The following is a 21,945-nucleotide window of genomic DNA, read 5'->3' as shown; positions in this document are numbered from 1 at the left end:
AGACCAGCCTTCAGCAGATTTTAGTGGAAGCCACAGAGCAGAGGTGTTTCAATGGCGTGATGGATGGGAAAAGAAAAAGAACTGGTCAAGACTGGAACTTGGGCACTTCACAGATGGACACTAGAAAAATGAGGCAGGAAACTCAATGGGATAGAGGGGTGGCCAGGCTCACGAAATGCTATCCAGGGTACCAGCAGGTGGGCATCCTTAAAGCTCATCTCCTTTCCAGCCAGTGCAATTGTTTCTAGTCGTGGGAGGGGCATGCAGAGGCAGGGGAGAGAGCGGGAGGTTGGTACCCACAGAGCTGAGTACCCCACCCTCCATCATCCTTTTTGCCCTCTAGGACAAAACCAGATGAGAGCTAGTAAGGGGTGTGCATCCCAGCAGTGGCCACGCCTGCTAGGGCTGAGACCCACAGCTGCAAACCAGGGGTAGGGGCGGGAGAGGCGTGAGGCTTGGCAGTGAGCCAAGAAGGTTTGGCTTCTGGGGAGCAACGGTGACTACAGTAGGCTCCCATGAGCCCCACCCCTCAGTCCTTCCTCGCCCTCCCCCTCAGCAAAGGAAAGCAGTGAAAAACGTGTTTTTATAAATAGCTCCAGCCCCAGCTGATTTGTAAATTCAGTGGGTTTTTTTGTGTCAATGACATCACCCTCCTCCCCATGGCAACCCCCGACGATATCAAAATTGCCAGGCAACGTTGGAGCTGCTCGCGCCCTAAAGGAGCAGGTCGCTGCCTGAGGATCTAATGGAGAAATCCCAAAGTGAGCTAGGGTGCACGGTGGAGGAGGGGCTCGCCGCGGCCGGGGCTGCCGGGCCCTGATCGATCGGCCAGAGGAAGGCGGGAGTGGCTGCTGCTTGCTCCGCAGCCTGGACCAGCCCGGGGCTCCACGCCAGCTCCTCCTGACAGCATCAGCGGATCACAGCAGGTGGGGGGAGGGCACAGCTCGGTTCCTGACGTACCGGGAGCAGCAAGCAGCCATCCAGGTGACTAAGCCTGCCCACTGCCACTGAGTCACACGCCCGCCTTGGCTTTTCTTCCTTCCCCATTTGCATCTGATTATTTGGGCATCTGAAAACTTGGAGGTGTACCTGAGGCCCGCCCCTTCTAACTCTCCCCTCCCTACCTCGGCTGGGAGGAAGATGGAACTCGCTGGGAAGCTGCCACTACCCCCTAAGGACATGGAAGGCACGGAGGGAGCCAGAGGTGCCCAGGGAGAGACCGCAGCTGGCAGAGTACAATAGCAGACATGGTGATCAGGCTGCCCATGTGTCCTCTGAAGGTGCTGGAAGAAAAGGGGAGTCTGGTCCACACCGACTGGAGACCTCTTGTGTTTGCTTTGAGCTCACCTCTCAAGGGGATCTTTCTGTAAACGTGTGGCTTCCAGAGCCGTTGGTATTTGGAGAGCAAGGCTGGATTGGCATAGGCAGGCCTGTGCAGGTAGGTGGCTCTGTACTGGGTGTGGACCCACGTGTGTGAGAGGGTGAGGGTGTGTCACAGTGTGTGCGCCCAGCCAGATCTAAGGACAGTGGCTGGTTAGCAGAGAGCTGGGGATGGGGACTTGACCGCGGTTGATCCTGACCAATGCTGGGCGGGTCTAGTCTTGAATGCATGCTGGGGAAAAGGGACACCAAACACATGGCCTGAGCAGACTGAAGAACACCTGCCTGCTCAGGCAGGCCCAAACCCTTGCTGGGTCCACAGGGCAGAGACATGACCGGATGCCAAGGTAGGAAGTGGTCCTGAGGCCTGGCCAAGTGTAAGAACTAAACTCAGAAGGCTTGGGCCTGCAGGTCCTTTGCTCCATCTTCTTGGCAGCCCTGGGCACTCAGGGAACACCTTCCTACAAAGATCTTGCCACTCTCCCATGCAGAGCTGGTCAGCACCTATGTGTTTCCCTTGCTGAGCTCGTAGATGCCTTCAATGAACAGGCTGCTATCAGCTGGGACCACCCTGAAGCCCCCGGGGTCCTTTTCCAGGCATGCCCCAGTGTGTGTCAGGCAGAGGGGTGTGGGCCCCCTGCCTCCCCCACACAACTGGCAGGCTTTCAGGCACACTGGTGAGTAAGCTGCAGCGGGGAGTGAGGTTGTGCCCACAGGGACAAGATGACACCAACCAGGAACCTTCAGGAGAAAAGAGGCTGACAGAGAAAATCACTGAGGTTTCTCTTTTTCTTTCTCTTTTCTTTTTTGCCTAAAGGTAGAGCAGCTTTCTGGGCTCTAGACAAGCACCAGCCTGCAGTGGGAGAGGGTAAGGCTCAGCTGCCCAGGAGTGCCAAGGTAAGGTCTCCACTGTGGCATCAGGTTCTAGACGTTTGAGCTGGGGATAGGGTGTCCATACATTGAGGCTACTCCTTACCTAGGACCAAAAAAGCTAGCTCCATGTTCACAAAGAAACTGTGAAGTCCTGGGCTAAAGATTCCCAAGGCCGCTTGCCTGCTTGCCACCCCTCTTCAGGTAGATTTTGAAACAGCTCTGTGGAAACTGGCTTCAGCCTCTGAGCTTGTCTCTGCAGTCCCTGAATTTGCTTCCTGGTCATGCTGGACCAAGCCAGGGCCACCAGGACGCCTTACAAGAAGCCCTTCTCACCTGCCCCTCATGTAGTCATTCCACAAATATTTATGGCACGCGTCCTCTGCCTACCGGGTTCCTGTTCCCGATTGGCGCCCTTTCCCTGAACTTAGCTGACTGACTCTGACTCTGAAGGTCAGCATGAGGCCAGGGCCAGAGGCATACCTGGGGGCATGCTAGTGCAACCCATAGTCTTGTTTGGGCTCCTAGCCTCTGCTCTGGGTTCTTGGCTGGTGGGTTCCCTCAGGCCCCAGGAACTCAGGTTCATAAGGCACAAAGCTAGAGACAGCGAGGCTAATGCAGTGTAGCTTCTGATGTGGAATGCCAAGGTCAGAGAATTCTGCATTTCTGCTGGGGGTTAGGGAGTGGGGTCTTTTCCCAAGTGGGTTCTGATGGAAACTGAGTAGTTCCCAGGATGGGCTTAGGCGCTCACCTAGTTAAGATTGAGGACTGGCTTTTGGACTCTGTGGGCAGGTTAACCCACATTTTTTTTTCGGGTGGTAATTTGGGGGAACTCTAATGATGAGGGCACCACAGAGGGGAGCTGGCACCAAGAGCAAACCCTTCCAGGAGTATTTATTTGATTTGGGTGGAAACTCTGAGCCCCTGCAGGGTATATAGGAACTGCATTACCTTTCTGGTGACCCCGCCCCCTCCACATATACACTGAGAGCATTTGGGATTTTCCAAGCACAGGGAAGGCACAGGCCATAGGACCTCAGTTAGGAGGAGACTATAGGATGTTCTACACCTGGTTCCAGGATGAGGGAAATTACCTGGCTCTGGAAGTGCTTCTTGCTTCCTCCCAGAAGGTGATGCTTAACCTTGGGAGCCTTCGGGTCTGCAGAGCTGAGCAGATGCCAGTGCCCAGCTGGGGACAGAGTGGCAGATGCTATCAAGTACCCAAGCAAATGGTGGACCCTCGGGGAGGCAGCTGGCTTGGCCAGAAAGAAGCCTCAGGTAGAAGCCAGGCTATCGGCAGATAGAGAGACTGCTGGGGCTTGGGGGTGGGGTTCAGTAAAGACTCTGAGCTGGCTTCTGACCGTACCTATCTCTAGGGGAGATTCTCTGCACAGAGGACTGGCAGAGACACCCGAGAGATGAGCCAAGATCCTAGAAGGTGGCATTCTGGACCCTCCTAGGCCAGTTCCTCCAGTGACCTGTGTCTCCCTTGAAGAGGCAGACAGGACTCCTGAGAGACCTGTGGCTGGAAGCAGAGAGCTCTTCCTAGTGGCTGCATCCAGACTCAAAGTGGAAAGACCCAGCAGTAGAGCAAATGGTCAGACCTGGGCAGTACTGGGGCCCTACAAACCTTATTATCAGTCATTTGTAGTCAGCCTTGAGAAAAGAGCTCATTTCTGTGAGTCTTCGGGTATAAATGGGCTAGCTAGCAGCTTGGAGAAGAACATAGGAAATGGAAATTCCTTAACCAAGGTTGGCCTTTCTGTGCTATGTGCATGGACCCCTCCCACACACACTCCACCTCCATTATAGCTTGGACTCTGGGTCCAGGAAATGATAAGCAGAGAATTGGGACCAGTGAGATGAAGGAGATGAGGCTGTGGTGATCAGGCAGGAGCCAGGATAGCACCCAGCACAGGCAAAGAACAAAGATCAGCGGGACATGAGTACCCGAGATGAGCAGTAATATACCGGAGGGTCTTGAGGACAGTCAGGGAGATTCCTTTTGTGCAAGGGCAATGGCAGCCACGCTTGTCTTTTCCGGTATCTCATCTATTGTGTGCTCCTACAGCATAGCATAAGTAATTCGTACACAATGTGTTTTATTGGTACCACAGTTCTAGGGTCTGGGAAGTCCATGGTCAAAGGGCCCACATTTGGCAAAAGCCTTTGTTCGATATTAATCCACTCATGAGGGTGGGACCCTGGTGACCCAAATACTTGTCAACCCTGTTGCTTTGGAGGTTGCCAGTAGACTGTGGCACCTGGCAGGCTGCAAGGTCCGGACAGTGCTTGCCCTTGCTCACTGACTTGCATCTAGTGATTGTGTGGCTACTAAGTACCAAATCCATTTGGCTGGAAGAGGGAGTGGGGAAGATAAATGGGACAGAGCTCTGAGCCTGGGGAAGTTTGCATGCAGTAGAGGGGTGAAGAAGGGAGCTTGGGGTCAAGGCTACCAGAAACAGCTGAGCCACAGAGCCAGGTTATAACTTGATGGCTTTGCCCTTATGCCCATGCCTCTGCTGCCCCGCATTCTCATCCCTGAAGATGTCACCCATGACTTATTCATTCGAAATACTTTATGAATTTGAGCCAGTACTGAACTAGAACTTTATAAAGTACCCCCTACCAAAAAAAGAAAAAAAAAAAAAGCCTTATGTTATGAGTGGAAACTGCAGGTGGTAGCAACTCTTACCTCTAGGTCTGGGCAAATAGTGTTCAGGGATAAGTCAGCCGGACCTGGGACAGTGGTATCACTGTGCAGAGCAGAGTCAGGAACATGTGTCAGGCCTCATTGCCACTTCTGGTAACTTGGATAAATTATTTCATGCCTCTCCATTTCAGTTTCCTCTCCTAACCCACAAAGATAATTAGCACTCCGTGGGCTAGGGCTGTTGAGCGGGTAACCACGATGCTTTGGAAGCTGCTGAGACCATCAGAGGGGCAAGGTGCTGGCAGGAAGAGACCCACCTTATTTAGGGGACCCAGGAGAGGCTTGCTGGGTGACTGTGGAAGACCCTCCCCCAGAGAAGCCAAGCTATCACAATACTGATGGATCCAGGCCCCAGAGAGCTAGAGAGAATAGCAATACCAGATCCATTTGCCCCATAGAGCATATTGTGTGCTTATGCTCTTTACAGGTCTCCAGGCTATTGATAACGGTTCCTTCTAAGGTCCAAAGTCGAGGGTCGTGAGGATTTGGAGTGGGTTATACTCGTGGAAGGGACGGAGAGGCAAAGTGACCTGGTGCCACTCCTCTCTGGCCTGACATCTTTCCTCACAGTGGTGGCTGCAGCTCTTGAAAAGCTGTTTACTAACTGTCCCCACCTGAAGGACAACGTTTGGAAGGCTGCATGCAGACAGCACCACTCTGACGAGTGACTTGGGGATGCTCAATCCCAAAGACTTTTTAAACTTTTCCTACTAAATGGTAGTCCAGCCTAGTAATTCAGGAACTGTAAACCCCCTGTTCTGACTTGACCTAGAAACAAAGGCAGACCCAGAATATGACAGGCTTTTGTAAGCTGGGAGAAATCATATAAGTTTCCTCTCTGGACAAGAGGCCACAGGGCCTCAACCCCAGCAAAGGAACTCTCATACTGGTCAGTAATGTCTACAAAAGCTCGTTATGACATTGTTGCCATACAGAGACCCAAGTATTTACAGAGGGACGCTGATGACCATTTTTGGGCAACTGGAACTTCTCTGGGGATTCTGCTAAAGTCCTGTTTAATCAGTAAATCAGACATTGCTGTCCTGGGATGCTCTGCTTGTGTGGCCATTTGTGTCTATATCCTAGCCACTCCCCCCTCACCCCCCCACCCCTCTGGCTAAGGAAGAAGCATCATGGCTGGGTTTTTCCTCCTCAGTGCAGGTTTCCCAGAGCTTGGAAAGGCTTCCCTGAGTGCTTAGAAGAGGAAGCACAGAAACCTTAACCTCAAGTCAGCTATGCATTGCTGTTCCAGCCTCTGATCTCGGTAGAGCAGGGGCCCAGCCTCCTCTCCCCTAGGGCAAATAGCAACAAACCAGTCACCTTGCTGAAGGCTGCCTGCATGGCACCAAGACTCCCAAAAGCCAAGCAACAGCAGAGTTAAAACCGGGAGGACTGGTCCTGTAGTTTGGTTTCCTGGCCTGGAGCATCTCCGGCTCCATTTGCTTTCCTTTGACTTCAAATGAGGCATCATAAGGAATTGTACAAGAAAGCCACAGGGGAGGAAAGGACTATCCAAATGAGCTGACCCTCTTAGAGGCTGCAGCACTTTCCAGACAAAGGTGGTTCTCTGACAATGTTTAATCCAACTCTCATTGACTTATAGAGGAAAGCAGGCTCCGAGAGGAGGTGGGCCCTGAGGTCACACAGGTAACTAGAAGTCCTGCCTCCCTTGACCAGCAGCAGTCAAGAATGGCTCATAGCTCAACCATTGAGAGAGGTGGTCCGGTCTGACAGTGTGAGGCTGGACAGGTCCCTATGCATCCTCTCAGCATGCTGTCCTCACAGGGCTTGTGCTCTGCCAACTTACCCTGCATTCTGCTCAACATGGGGCCTCAGTCTGGTCTGTGCTTATTAACCAAGTATTTCCCCAAGGGCAGGCATCATTCCTGGCACTAGGCTACTAGTCAATAAACAGATCTAATTAATTTGTAAATGGATTGACTCAAGTTCCGTGTGTCCCAGGTAGTATCACGGCCGAGAATGCCTTGGACCAAGAAGGGGGCAATGATCAGAGTATCTGGAAGTGAGGGAATATGGGCAAAGGGGAGAGAAAGCATAGAGGGAGGGGTATCTCCAGCAAGGAGTGTGTGTGTGTGTGTGTGTGTGTGTGTGATATATTGGTGCGCTCAAATGCATGGACCATGAGGAAGCCAGAGGTTTATATTAGTGTCTTCCTCAATTACTTCTCTACATTATTATTTTTTTTAGAGATTTAGTTCCATATGTAGTGTGTGGGTGCTGTGTGTGTGTGTGTGTGTGTGTGTGTACATGTCCACGGAGGCCAGAGGGTGTTGGATCCTCTGGAGTTGGACTTACAGGTAGTTGTGAGCCACATGATGGGTGCTGGGAACTGAACTTGAGTCCTCTGGAAGTGCCAAGAAGACTCTTACCTGCTGAGTCATCTCTCCAGCCCCTCCCACCCTATTTTTTTGAGACAGGGTATCTCACTATACCTGGAGCTCATTATTTCAGCTGGCCAGTGAGCCCTGGGGTCTGTCTCCTGCTTACTGGAAGAGCTGGGGATACCCTCTGTGCTTGGGTTCTGGTGGGGGAGAGGTTATGAGTTCAGGTTCTCATGCTTGCACAGCAAGTTCTTTACCCACTGAGCCATCTTTTTAGACCAGGAGGAAGGAATGTAAATATGTGGCTGTCACCATTAGAGGCCACCAGGAGGAGGAGGGTGGTCCCCTATCAGCAGATCTGAGACAGGTAAGAAGACTTCAGGGTAGAACTTGTTGGAAGATGGTGTGTCCAATGTCCAGAAAGAAGAGGGGAGGTAGCAATGTTAGCCCATGTGAGGGGTAGAGCCAGGCTGGTGGGGAAGGAGAGCAGATGCTCAGGACTCCATGGGAGCATGTAAGAGCAAAGTGGGGACATCATCCCACCATCCACCAGCTAAGCAGGGGCACCGCTATAGGTGTGGCAATGGTGTGACCGGGACCCACACTGACAGTGTTCACAGGAATGTTCCAGTAAGCAAACAGGAGCTTTGCCCAATATGTGGCAGAGAGTTGGAAGAGGAAATACCCAGAGAACAGTTAAGCACAGACCAGTCAAGCCATGTCTTCAAATATCAACCTAGTGGACAAAGCTCCCTTGAAGCCATATAGCCCAGACCCTGTGGCCTTCATGCAATTGTATCTAAGTATGGTCTTATATTCAAAGTGTTGGGGTGGTTCTTGGTGGGGGGGGAACATCATACTCCCTTAGAAGCCTTGGTCCTCATCTGGCCAGGCATGGGTCTCCCCCACCCCCATACCATCTCCATTTGTCCCTCCCTGAAAGTCAGATCCAAGGATTCCACAGTCATAGCTCTGCACTAACCTCAGACCTGGGGCAGCAGCTGGGTCCTGCAGAGAGAAAGAAGGATAATTAAGAGGTTCTATTCAAGGGGGCTTCCAGCTGCTAGTTCAGCCAGTAGCAGTGGCAGCCAGAGAGCCAAAGGAAGTGACAGGAAAAGGCATTTGGATGGAACTTTGGGGGCCATTAAGAGTAGAGCCTGCAAAGCAATTGTAGCAGGAAGATATTAAATGAATCCATCATGTCTCTAAAAATGAGTGTCCTTACTGGAGAGATGGCTTTGCTCCCAAGCCTTCTTAGGTTGGCTCAGCTCATCATCCATGTTCCCGGGAAGGGTGCCATGGTCTGCAGAGAGGCTTTTGCTCCTGAACAGCTCCTCTCAGGTTTTCGGGTTTTCAGTCCCCCTTGGAAATGTCTAGTTGAACCCCGGGTTCAGTCTAGAAAGGGTCAGAATTTGAGACGAAGTAACCAGAAAGACTATCGTGGATAAGGCTGTCTCCTGCTGAGGCTAGTATGCACCTGAGCTCTTGTCACACCAGCAGATGGATGGGTGGTCACATCCATCAGGTGGCCACCCATGGACTTTCCCAATACCGACTGCACCCTAGGCAGGGCTGGAGTTCTTTTTATGGGCTATGAAGTAGATAGATCTGATGAATCAGTTGAGTATCAGGCAGTAACATTGTCTTCTGGAAGAATCCTGGGATTCTGCTGTGCAACATACCACAATGGGCTAGACTGCTCTTTATGGATGGTGTATGTGTTTAGTCTCGTTACTCCTTTATTAGCTGTGTTCACTCTGCTTGGAGATACTGGTCCTAAGGACCTTGCACCCTAATGCTTAGACCTTATCACTTCACCTTCCCAAGGGAAGAGAGCAAAGATTCCCCATTATTCTCATCAAGAAGCCAAAGCTGGGGTCATGATGAACATCTAGACAGGCCAAGGCTCCAGTGCTGCAGGAATCCTTGTTTCTACAGCTAGACCCTGTCTACCTCCTCTTGCAGGAGAACGGGAGGATCTGCAAAGTAAGCTCCCCCAGCTCATGCTGCACTGTGCTCTTGCCGCACCAGCAAATGGGTGGATGGGCTGCCATGGAAAGGCACTAGGCAGGACCAATCCCAGAGCAGAAATGAACAGGTATGGAACATCCTGAAAGAACAGGGTAAAAACCACTATTCTCCAGAGTGCCTGATTCTGGGGTGGGAGTTCTAGGGAGCAGCCCACTGCCCCTCCTAGACCCCAGTCTCCACAGGACTACTCCTCTCTGGAGTGTGCTGGTATGGCAGCTGTTTCCCTCTCCGGTAGTCTCTGAATGTGGGATTCAGGTTGTCAAGCCCATTTTGGTCTGTGATGGACAGTTTGAGGAGGATGTGCAGACAGGGTGTTGACTCATGTCTAGGAAACCCAGTACTTGGTTCTTAAGAGGGGATTCGGTGACCATCTTTACTTTGCACATCCAGAGGGAGGTTCTCATGTCCTACTCAGATATGGGGTGGATATATCCATGCACTGGACTCACCCTTTCTACATAGCTGATTGACTTCTTCCCACTGCCAACTGTTCAGACTGTCCTTGGCTTCAGGGTCTTCTGAACATCAGGTTAAGAGAGCAAACTTGGAGTCATAGGCACGTGAGTTCTCCACTCGGTAACTGGCTTAGGTCACTGGCTGCTGTGCAGAGTACCACTGACCATACCCCTTATATACAGTGCTCTTTCTCATAGTTCTGGGAACTCAGAAGTCCAAGGTTAGCATGCTGGGCAATCTGGTGTTCAGTGAAGGCTCATTTTCTGGTTTTTAAGTGGTTGTCTTTTCATAATAACATCAGGTGACTAGAGACTGGGGCCTACTCTGGGGCCACTTGTGTAGGGCACTAATCCCATTCATGAGGTGTTATGGGGTTTTTGTTGTTGTTGTTGTTTTGTTTTTCTTTGTTTGCTTTTAGAGTAAAAACCTGTGCTCTGGCAGCCCCAACAAGCTAGGCTCTGTCACCTCACTGATTATGCCAATTAAAGAAGAATTGAGGTTGGGAGTGGGGCAAAACATATTTATTCATTATGGCCACATTGGGAACAGGAACAAAAGAAGGGATTCAGTGATACCCCCCCCCCAATCCATCTCCAGGAGTACTAAAGGGCTAATTTTAAATAGAAAACAGGACGGGGGGAGGGGATTATAACTAATAGTCCCAGTCAAAGTGTGCTTCTGCCATTAGCCAATCATCTTTGTCTCAGCAACATCCTGCAAGGTGGGTGGATAGGTTGTCGGAAGCGGATGAAGTCCCTTCCTGGGAGACAGGTTCTGGCTGGCACCAGAGCTTCAGCTTATCCCTTCCCTTAGAAAGGAATTCAAGCAGAAAATCAGAATTCTTTGTGGTCCACTATCTCATAGATTGGATACCTCTAAGGGAGGGGCACAAGTGTTTCTCTTTAGAATACTTCTCTGTTAACCCAGAGAGTTATTTTGATGGTAGTGGATGTTTGTTTTTGGAGACAGGGTTTCTCTGTGTAGCCCTGGCTGTCCTGGAACTTTCTATGCAGACCAGGCTGGCCTCAAACTCCCAGAGATCCACCAGCCTCTGCCTCCTGAGTGCTGGCTGGGGTTAACTACCAGGGTAGTTCCAAAGGGCCTTCAGGTGCTAATCACCTCTAAGACCTTGCCTCCTAATAACCTGCTCACATTGGTGATTAGATCTCAACATATGGATGGCTATGCGTGTGTGGGCAGAAGGACCCATACATTTGCTTTATAGCAGGAATTATGAGTCCTTTCTTAGCCACTCTGTACCTCAGCTTCATCACCTGTAAAGAATAGTAGCACGATGCTTCCACCAGGGTTATTGTGCAGACAGAGTGAGGCTGTAAACTAAGAGCTTACCTCAGGCTCCACCCACAGAAGCATTCAATAATTGGCAGGTGTGATTACTACTGTTGTTAGAAGAGCACAGGCATCCAGAGATAGCAAACGTACAGCAAGCAAGGGAGCTTGTTAGCAAGCTCCTGGTTCCTAGGAAGCTTTTCAAGTCCTGAGCAGAAAGGTGCAGGGAAGGATAATGTGTTTGTATTTCTAAACCACAAGTTGATCTGTATCTTTCCTCTTTGGCCCTAACCTGGGCTCTCAGCCCTGGCAGTGCTAGTCAGATGTTACAACAGGCCCGACAGCCACTGGCTGAGAGAGAATTGGGAAGTGCTCACCCCACCCTCTGTGTCACACACAGCAAAGAGCCTTGAAGACTGGGCTGGCTGGCTGGCCAGTACTCCAGGAGCCTTTTCTCAAGGTGCTATCTGCACTTCCTCCAAGGCTCCTGCCTGATGTATGGATGGCAGCACATGAACTCCTCAGCAACAGACCTATGTCAAAGAGCAGCTCTCCTCAGGGGAGCAGATGCCTGCTGTCCCGTGTCCTTGGCACCACAGTGCGGGAAACAGGCCTAGAGGGAGGTGTGTGCACATTGGAGGGGACAGTGTCCTTCAGACTGTTGCTAGGGCTTCCCACACTCTTACCTTGATCTCTCCTCTGAGAGAGTTGGGCGTGGATGAAAGGAACACAGAGAAGAGGGAGAGACACAAACAGGAATCAACCACTCAATCTACCCTGTATATTCCAGTCATCCCAACTGACAGGGCATCACCCAACCTAGTGAGCCGAACTTGTCTAGAAGCAGCAGGAAACAAGAAACATAGCTTGATGTGTGTGGATCGTGGGCCTGAGAGGCCCCTGGTGGGAACTTTTCTCTAGCAAATCTTTTGATACCGGGTTTGGTTAGGTTCATCAACAGAGGAGTCTTGACCTCCTTGGTTGGTCTTGTTTGGAAGCTCCTGCCTTTCTTGAGGGTCCAGGCCTCAGCACCTCCCAAGGAAGCTCCCAAGGAGGCCTACTGTTTTCTAAACTTATTCCCTGTAAGGAAAGGATGAGACTTGGTTATTAGTTACTCTGGGACGTGTCAACCTTGGTTCAACCCAAATCAGGTAGTACCAGTTAATTTCTGATATTATTCTAACATTCCTATTTTATTGTAGTTCAACAATTCAAATTAATGCTTAGAGAGCCATGGTTTTGACATATAAAGGTATCTTATTAGAAGATGATAATTCATATGTACACATGGATCAGTAAAAAGTAATTTAGGGTGTTGATTCTAGATTCAATGCTACATTTCATTCCAGCATTGGATTGCAGCTCATTTCAAATCCACAGCAACCAATCTCCTCCCTTCCTCCACACAACACAAGCTCCTTCTTATAGCCAACATCAGGCAAGTACCTAGGTCCAGGGGTTACTGAACTATGGGTGCCACTTCAAGGGACCCAGTCAGCTTCCTGGCTAGCCACAGGAGGTCAGGGCTTTGCTTATAATGTCCAGAGGAGAGAGAATCCTCTTAGGAAGACAGAAAGGAGACAGAGTAAACAGCCACCAGACATGGAATATCCATATGTGTAGGGCCTGGAGAGCCTGTGATCAGCTGCCAAAGCTTCTATCTCACCCTTCCATGGCACACAAGGCTGGCACCATGCCTTCTCCGGGACAATGGGGGCATGGAGGTCTGAGGTGCAACCACACAAGGCTGACAGCTTTGTGGGGCTGGCGAGCACACATGGATCACCCTTACACATGTTGGTGGGAGGCCTGGAGTAAACTCTGAGACAAACTGAGCCCACAATGCAGATGACTTATCCCGAAACAGCACACATTCGGGCGGCTAAAGAAGCATAATGTCAATTAAAACCCAAAGTTTGAGACACCCAGTAATGGAGACAAAAGAAACAGTCCTGTACTGATCCATCCCCTATCTGTGACACCAGCAGTCACCTAACCCCCATATGAAGCAGCCATTTGGGTCCCAAACGCCATGTATTTCTAAGCTAGAATTCTCTCGGCACTCAGTGAGTAAAGTTCTGTCCGAGGCCCAAGTGGAGGACAGAAAAGGTCTTTTCCTTGTTTGGGGAGGAGATAGACATGTGGCCACTACCCCTCCCCCCAAAAAAACCAGGTAGAGGGTTCCTGATGGGACGTCATCGTCCTGTTTCTGTGTGCCATGGTTGCTGGGAATGTTCTCTGCCCCCAAAGTCCCTTTCCTGTAAGTAAAGCCACAGAAAGTTCTCAGGACTAGGCCGGGGTGACTGGGAAATCAGAATCCCTACATATCTTGTACTCCTGCCTGAACTAGGAGACCACCCCGGGACAGTCGCAGGGTGGGGAAACTTGTCCAGAGTTGGCAAACAAACCAAGGTGCCCAGTGTCAGGACTCCTGATCAGGCTCTGAGAGATGTGCTTGTGGGCCCGGGGCATCTTGGAGCAAATTAACTAGTTGATTGCACAACAGCGGCTTAGTAGATAGTCCAGGTCCTGACTTTGGTGCCGCGGGGAGGTCGAGGCAGGCAGGCAGTGGCTGGTGGGGCTGGGACCCAGCTACTGAAGGGAAAGCATGGGCACGCAGTCGCCCCTTAGGCGGAGCCCGGATCCCCTGTGCCCTTAGTGATCTCCCGGGAGCTCCCGCGCTCGCGGCGTCCTACCTGAAGCCACACCCTGCAGTCCAACTCCGCGCCAGGTGAAGCGGGCGCTGCTCCGACGTGCCGCGGCCCCTCCTTGCCGTGCCCGCGCCGAGGTCCCTCCCGCGGAGGGCGGGCCCGGCTCCCGCGGCCTCTCGGGGTTCTCTGCGGCTTCCCGCTTGGCAGGTGGGTGCCCCGGACGCCGCGGCGGCCGGGGATCCCTAGGGGAGAGACTGGCCGTGCCCGTGTCCCCGGTTCTCAGACCCCGAAGTTTGGGACTGGCCGGCCGCGGGACCTCGGGGCCCTTGGGTGCTTGCACGCGGGCTCCGCGACCCACCTCAGCGTGAGCGCCGCGTGGGACCGAGCATGCGGGGACACTGGCGACCTCGGGAGCGGCGCTGCGCCTCCCCTCCCCCACCCTCTCCAGCCCCACGGTCCGCGGCTCAGCAGACACCCGAGTTCGCTCTGTCGCTAGGCGGGAGGGGTGCGGTTCCCAACGTCCTGGACTCCAGCCAGTCGCAGAATCCGCGGGGACACTTAATTACATTGATCACAGTGTGCTTCTCCCTAGGCCGGCAGAGGACTGGCCCTGGAAGGTCCTAGGATCTTCCCTTCCCTTGGTGCTCTACAGAGCTGACTGAAGACTAGTGAAAGGAGAGGAGAGAAGGCCACAGGAGGTGAGTGAGGGGACACCTGCTCCAGACCTTCCTGGGAGGTAGGTTGGGAGGGACAGTGAAAGGGCAGGGGCCCTCCTGGCGCTGGATCCTCCAGGTACTGTTAGACTGTGGCGGTGGCCTGTGGAGGTGCTATTACTCAATAAAAGTCATTTGCAACCTCTTCTAGCACATGGTAGGCCAGCAGGGCTTCAAATGGACCGCCCAGCCTCTGGCCCAGCCTCTGATGTCATTAGGTTTGATAACTGCAACCCACAGCCCAGGTTCACGGAATGCATGCTTAGGGGAGAGGCCCCAGACACGGAGGGTGGTACCAAACTCAAGTTTGTGCTGATCGGTGCAGGAAGCCCTGATAATACACTACAGCTCTTCCCACTCAGAGAATGGGGTCTCCTGCTGGGATCACCAGGGACTAAGACACACAGTTCCTGGTATTCAAGCTGTATCCTCTGCATTTTGCTATATTCTAGTGCCTCCTCTCTAAAAATGTTAATGTCTGTAAGTGGGGCTCCGTGTGAAGTGGTGGAGATAACGCTGCCCTCATAGGATAGTTGAAATGTGAAACTGGAATGGTTTTGGTCCAACAGGCCAGGGGCCAGCTCACCAGTCTCCTGCTAGGAAAGTTTAAGCAAGCTACCTTGAGCCAAGGGCTTTGGAGAACAGAGTGGTCCACTTGGCAAGATTATCTTTTGAGGGCATTAGAGCCAAGTGATAGGCATGAAGCCAAGGCAGAGGGGCTAAGGAGGATAATAGGAGACCCTAACTGGCCATCCCTAGCATGGGGTGGAGGGACTGTTTCTGGAAGCAGACCCAGCTTCACAGACAGGAGCAGGAAGGGCATCTGTACATGTGACATGCATCCTCACATGTTCACATCTTGACCTGAGATACTGTTTCCTTGGCTGCTTCTGGGACACCAGGAACCTTTGGCTTGTGACTTCTGAGTCCATCAAGCTAGCTGTATGATAGGACAGGCTGTTTGCTGTCTCTGGGGATGCCTCAGGGGGGGAGGAGCTTAGAATCAGAGAGACTTTATGATTTCTCAATCCAGGAGAGAAGATTTTCTTCAAACCTCAGTTTCTCCACCTATAAAATGAGGCCCAGAATAACTGTACCAAACATTCTATATATGCAAGAATCAAAAGCACCTAGGACACGGCAGACATTTTACATGTGTCACCTCTTTCTTCCTCTTCCCTGATGCTTGCCATCTTTAAAATGGGCCCAGGAGTGGGACATGGTGGTACATAACTAATCCCAGCAACTGGGAGGCAGAGGCAAGATCTCTGTTGAGTTCAAGGCCAGTCTGGTCTACATAGTGAGCTTCAGAACAGAAGGGGAAAAAGGCCCAGCAAAGCAGGATCCGCCTATCTCACGGTGGTTTCGAGCATAAAAAAGCAAGGAAGTGAACAAAACAGAGATCTGGAAAGTTGAGGGCTATAGAAATGTAAAGCCATGTCAGGCAGGGGTGGCCCACAACTTTAATTCCAGCACTCAGGAGGCAGAGGCAGGCAGATCTCTGAGTTTGAGGCCTACAGAGTGAGTGCCAGGATAGGCTCCAAAACTACAAAGAAACCTGTCTTTAAAAAAAAAAAAAAAAAAGTAAAGCCATCTTGTGGTTGAGGACTGCTGAGTTTCTTCTGGAAAGGTACTGAGGACCTGAACTTCTAAGGAAGTCAGTTGAAATCTAACAATAACAAGGACCCTGACCTGTAGCGCTCTTAAGGAATGTCATTCTTCAGCCTTCTTAGAGCCTTGTGCCCAGGTCAGCACAGTGCTGTGTGCCAGAAGCAGGATGAGAAAGGACTGGGATTCTAGGTATAGCACACAGAGGTCAGAGGGCTGGGCTGGTGTGAGCAGCTGCTGGACCACAGTACTGTTAGAATGGGCTGGAACTGAGCCCAGACAAGGCCCAAGTCAATATTGACTATCCTCAGCTGGCTAGCCTGCTCTTCGGCCTCTCGTTCAGCTGGAGTGTTGACATAAGCTACTGAATGAGCTTCATCGAGGTATTCTTTTAAACAACAACCCATTATGTATCCCCTGGGGTTCTCTGGGCCTGTGGTGTGGGAATGGTATAAGGGTTTAGACCCACTTCATCTCCCTGGATCACATAAATGAGGTAGCAGAACCTCTGTGTCCTGCTCAATTTTCTTGGGTCTTCTACACCTCAGCACTGTGGCCTAGGCAGCTCCACAAAGCCAGCAGGCCACAGAGCAAAGGCTCGAGTCTAAGGTCTCAACCCTGAGGGTAGCAACTGAGAAAAAAAAAAAAAAAAAAACATGAAACTTCCTCCGGTGTGGTTTGGGAAGTCAGAATAGGGTGCTGGGGTGCCACCTCATTTGACCTTCAGGGCATGTAAAGAGAAGAGAAGCAAATGGCAGGCCTGGATCCTCGTGGGGGCTCAACAGTGAGGGGATCTGACAGACCTTGGGAAGGAACAGAGCTAGCTCTTTGTGGCTGACCATGTTTGAGCAGAGTGCAGCCAGACTCTCCTTGGGAATACCATGAGGATAGAAGCCAGGCAGAGGTTCATGGAGTGGACATCTCTTCCCTCTAGGGCAGCTAACCCATCCATACCAGCGTCTCCTTGGAAGGAGCGAGCTTACCTTTGCCAAAAGTGAAGTCTTGTCTACAGGGTGTGCAGAGCCCGGAGTGGGGCTGATGCATAATAAATGATATTGTTTGATATTTAGGCAAATTCCAGAGAGTAAAGGCTGAGAAAAGTCTTCCTGGCCAATGATTTGGTGAAGGCCATCTTCTGTTCACAGAAATTTCCAACCAGGGGGCTGATGAGGCCCACCCTTCTTCCTAGAGGAGTGAGGTGATGGGCCCAATATGAGCTACAAGGAAGCCACACAGGCCTGCTGGAGATATCAGTGTGGGGCCACCTGGGGGAAAGGGCCCTCTACAGGCTACATCAGGCCCAATAGTAGCCAAAATAGGTACATTTCTAACGCTATAGAATCCAGAAAGTTGCCTCTGTCTTGTAAAGTAGGCCCTTCCTCAAGAAAGCTTGGGAACCACCACTTGGGTGGGATGGGGTCCTGATGACAGAGTGAAGCCAAGTTCGCCTCAGGGTCTAGAACAGATTCTTTCCTTGCTGCTGTACTTAGGCTAAAGAACTTGGTTTTGGGGGCTGGATTATTCCTTACTTCCATAAAGACCTTCCAGACCTGTGGATAGGAATCATATATGTGACAAGCTCAGCTTAGAGCCTGGTACTTCATGACTCTGCCTCAGGGTGTCTTACTAAAATCCCCCTAACAGCTCCCCGAGGACAGAGGGTTACTCTCTTTGCTGTGCCTGGAGAAGCTAGCCAAGGGGGATGACTCCTTTCTCTTGTCAGCAAAAGATACAGAGAGGCTGAGACCCAAATATTAGGTCAAGGCCACAGGCCCCAAGGTCACCTGCTGAGCCATCCTAGACATGAGTTGAGAAGCACACCCTGAGCCTTCTTGTGAGAAAGCTGGGACCTTACTCTCTACGATGTCACTGGCACCTGAGCAGGGGGGCCGTCACAGTTCTGTAAACCAGATTCCCAGGAAGCTTCCTTCCAGTATCCCAGAACTTACTTGTGTAAGTGACCTAATAGAACTGAACCCAGTCTCCTTCCCAAGAGCTGCACACCTCTCGCTATTTACTTTTTCTCAGCCTGTGGCCCATTCTCTGAAGCCCTTTGGCAAGCTAAGCATGTTTTCCTTGGAAGGCATTCAAGGTGTGGAAACCACAAGTCACCCAAAGCTGGGTTGGCAGGGTAAGGTGGGTGACCACACTGGACACTTGCTCCTGGTAAAAAGAAAGACTGACAGGCTAGGACAACAATTGGCATTGCTTCAAGGACTCAAAGGTGACTCTCAAATAGCAGAGCCCAGGGAGCAGATGGGCACTGCAAGGGCTCTGCTATATGCTTTGTGTCAGCCTTGGTCTCTACAGTTCCGTCTCGGGTCTGAGGAGCTGCAGTCTGAGAACTACCTTCTCATCCTCCAAGTGGACACTTGACCTGTTTTCCCTTGTCCCTGTGTAATGGTGGCATCAAACAGGGAACCCTGTCCACTGCCCTGTGATCCAAATCTACGTTGCCTTCCTCCTTCCCCAGGGGCTTTGTTTTTCATATATGTCAGACTCTGGTCATCAAAGCCCCTAGTGCAACCTTTCTAAAACATTTTGCCCACCCCTTACAGAGTAGAAGACATACTGGTTCCATATAAGGTAAGGGTCAGCCTACAGGTCAGGTTAGCCCTGTTTACCTGGGCTGATTCAGGCAAGTTCCAGGTCAGGTGGAGGGAAAAGGCCCTGTCCCTGTCACTTTAGTGGTTTTCATTAGGCCATTGGCAGGGCCCTGATCCCTGCTGGGGAGGCCTCCAAGAAGGAGATCATTAACAGCGCTGCTCACGGTGCATAGGTGGGCACAGGGACACTGCTCGCGGTGCACAGGCAGGCGTAGAGATAGAGCAGGGCCCATGGAATCTGATCTGGGTTCAGTCCCCACCTATAACCCACACACATACATAGTCATTTCCTGTTTCTGTGATCTGGGGCAGGCTCTCTGCCCACCTTGAGCCTCATCTAGCTAGTGAATAATGAAGATTCCTTCCTTGCAGAATTGCTAGCCCTCAGAAGGGAGATCCTGCCTTTTCCAATTCTGAGTCTCTAAGCCCCTTGGACACTGGTGTCCCTCTTTCTGTGATCCCAGGCCTGTGGCTCTCTGAACTGTCACACCAACTCTCCTCCTGAGTTTATTGTGTAGGGCAGCGCTTCATCCATAAGGCCTCTTCCAGAGACTGCCACACTCCTGTCTGCCAGCCTTGCTGCCAGTATAGCTTCCGTCTCCAACTGGTTTTGGCTGGAGTCCTCCCTCCCAGCACTGGGCACCCTGCTCTGATCCAGTCATGGGGTCAGAGAGCTCAAAGATAATATGGAAAGCACTCCTTAAAGCCTGAGGTCTGGTCCTCAGCCAGCCTTCCTGTCCTGGGTTAAGTGTCTGGCAGAAGATGAGAGGCCACCTCATGTCTGCCTGTTTCTACATCAGGTCTGAGGCCACAGCCTCTTTATCAGGCTACATCTGTGAGGAAACTCCTTCTGCCTTGCTCATCTTTGACTCCAGCTCCTCTCTGGATGAGCAGAGGTGGATGCAGAGGTGGAGTGACAGTTAAAGACTGGGGTAGCCTGATTTGACTGAACACCACAGCCTGGTGGTCAAATGCTACTCCCCCATGGCTCTGGGAAATATGTGGGAAGGAGGCCCTAGAAATGGCAAGTCTTGACAGCTATTCTTAGCAGAGGACATTGACGTTCCAAGTCTCACTCATGGAGACTGGGCAACACTGGCTATCATGGACTACTCTTACATTTAAAAATATTTTGGTAGCTGGATTAACAGCTCAGTGGGTTAGAGCATGTATTGGCACCCAGGTTGAATATATAACTCCACTTCCAGGAGGTCTAACTCCTTCTGGCCTCTGAGGGTACCTGCATGCACATGCACATACCTATACACAGATACATATACATACACATATGTAAAAATAAAATAAACCATTATATAATAGGTAAAAATATTTTGATTCCCCCCTATAATTTCAGCACTTGGGAGTCTGAAACAGGAGGATCAACTGGAGGCTAGCCTGGGCTATATCATAAAAAACTTTGTCTAAAAAGTAGGTTGTTTTCCTTAGAAGAATGGAAAGGTGTCATAGGAAATTCCCAGAGTCCCACCAGTTAAACTCAGCAATTATTTTGGTGTATTTTTCCCCCTGCTACACTGACCAGTGGCAGAGGTGAAATTTTAAGTTGGCCCCCTTATTATTCCCGTTTCAACAAAGAAAACCTTGATGGGATGCCTCTGGGATGCATGAATGCAGACAGGTTTGGGCCCTAGCCTGTCAACAGTTCCATAACCGATCCAACGTGGCCCAATCTAGTCATCACATGGCTGGAGAGGGGGACAGCCAGACTGTACCCTCCACCCCTGAACCTACCACCAGCATTATGACTTTACCTTCCTCATGTAGGTTATGATCTGTGTCTAATTGACATAAGGGTCTGCTATGAGCTCATTTCTTCAGGTTCATTTTCCCCCCACATAGATATTTAATTGCTTTGGCTATATTTATTGAAAAGACCATCCATTCCCACCATGCTGCAGTGTCACCTTTGCCATAAATCAAGTGACCTCATGTGAGTGGCTCTATTTCTGGATTCTTGCTTCTGTCCCGCTGCTCTATTAATTGTGCTGTTTCTACAGCACATTAATTACGGTAGCTTTATGATAAATCCCAATATATATTTAGTATAGGCCTCCAACTTTGTTCTCTCAGATTGCCGAGGCTATTCCTGGTTCTGTTTCCTGCACATTTTAGAATCAGTGTGTCAGTTTCTGCCACAAGAAATATGCTGAGCCTGAAATAAGCCTGTAGGTTGATTTGGGAGTAACTGACATCTTCACAGTGTGAAATCTTCAACATATGAACATTCTTTAATATCTCTGATAATGCTTTATGGCTTCCAATGTGAAGAGATTTATTCCTGGATGCTTGCTATTTTTTAATGTAAAAATGATAATGTCATTTCCTTTTTCTCTTCTAAAAATTTATCTTTATTTTGTTTTGCATGTGTACATGTGTGCTACATACATGTAAGTGCACCACAGGAGAGCTGCAACGGTCAAACAGGGGGTGTTAGATTCCTCTGGAACTGGAGTACCAGGTGGTTATGAGCTGCCATGTGGGTGCTAAGAACCAAACTCAGGTCCAGGTCCTCTGCAAGAACAGCAAGTTTTTCATCTGTTTGTTTTGTTTGAGACAGGGTTTCTTTGTGTAGCCCTGGCTGTCCTGGAATTCACTCAATAGACCAGGCTGGTCTCAAACTCACAGAGATCCACCTGTCTCTGACTCCCAGAGTGCTGAGCTTAAAGGCATGGGCCACTAAGTCATCTCTCCAGAACCACCTTCTCCTCCTCAAGACAGGCTCTGTAGCCCAGGCCAGCCGCAAACTCACTATGCAGTGCATGCTGGCTTTGAATTCCTGATCCTCCTGTCTCATCTGGGATTATAGATGTGAACTACTTTGCCCAGCTCTGTTTCAGTTTATACTGAAATTCAATGAACTTTTATTTATGTTGCCCTTGAATTGAGGACTTTCTAAATTAATTTGGTTCTTGCAGACTCTTCTGGCTTTTCTACTTTCACAAACACACTGTCCCAAGCACAGCTGGCCTGACCAGATTTCAGATGAGCCCTGGCGGCCTTCCTTTAGGTCCTGTTGTTTAAATGATTAACTGTTATCTAAATCTCTATCTCCAACCTAAAACTCCACTGAGTGCTTCTACCAGTCTCCAACTTCCAGAGTCCCTTGGGTGCTGGTCTTTCTCCTTAGGTTTCTCTACTGCCTCTGGGGAGATCTTGTCAGGGAATAGCTGTTATGGTGAACTCCAGAAGATATGGGAGTCACAGACACCACTTAATGCTCATGCTTTCCCTCCCCATGAATGCCTATTCAAGAGCCAAGAGCTCATC

General features: G+C 50.6%; 1 long non-coding RNA gene across 1 annotated transcript; it reads left to right on the top strand.

Annotated features, from left to right (window-relative positions):
• Positions 1 to 445: 445 nt before the first annotated feature.
• On the top strand, positions 446 to 14,488 carry LOC127221650 (uncharacterized). Its single transcript, XR_007834461.1, has 3 exons — positions 446 to 1,442; positions 2,202 to 2,277; positions 14,326 to 14,488. It is a non-coding gene; the product is annotated as an uncharacterized LOC127221650 (long non-coding RNA).
• Positions 14,489 to 21,945: the final 7,457 nt, after the last annotated feature.

This window comes from Phodopus roborovskii, unplaced genomic scaffold (genome assembly GCF_943737965.1).
Source record: "Phodopus roborovskii unplaced genomic scaffold, PHOROB, whole genome shotgun sequence".
In the NCBI taxonomy this organism is placed as follows: Eukaryota; Metazoa; Chordata; class Mammalia; order Rodentia; family Cricetidae; genus Phodopus; species Phodopus roborovskii.
This window is presented reverse-complemented; position numbering and strand designations above follow the sequence as displayed.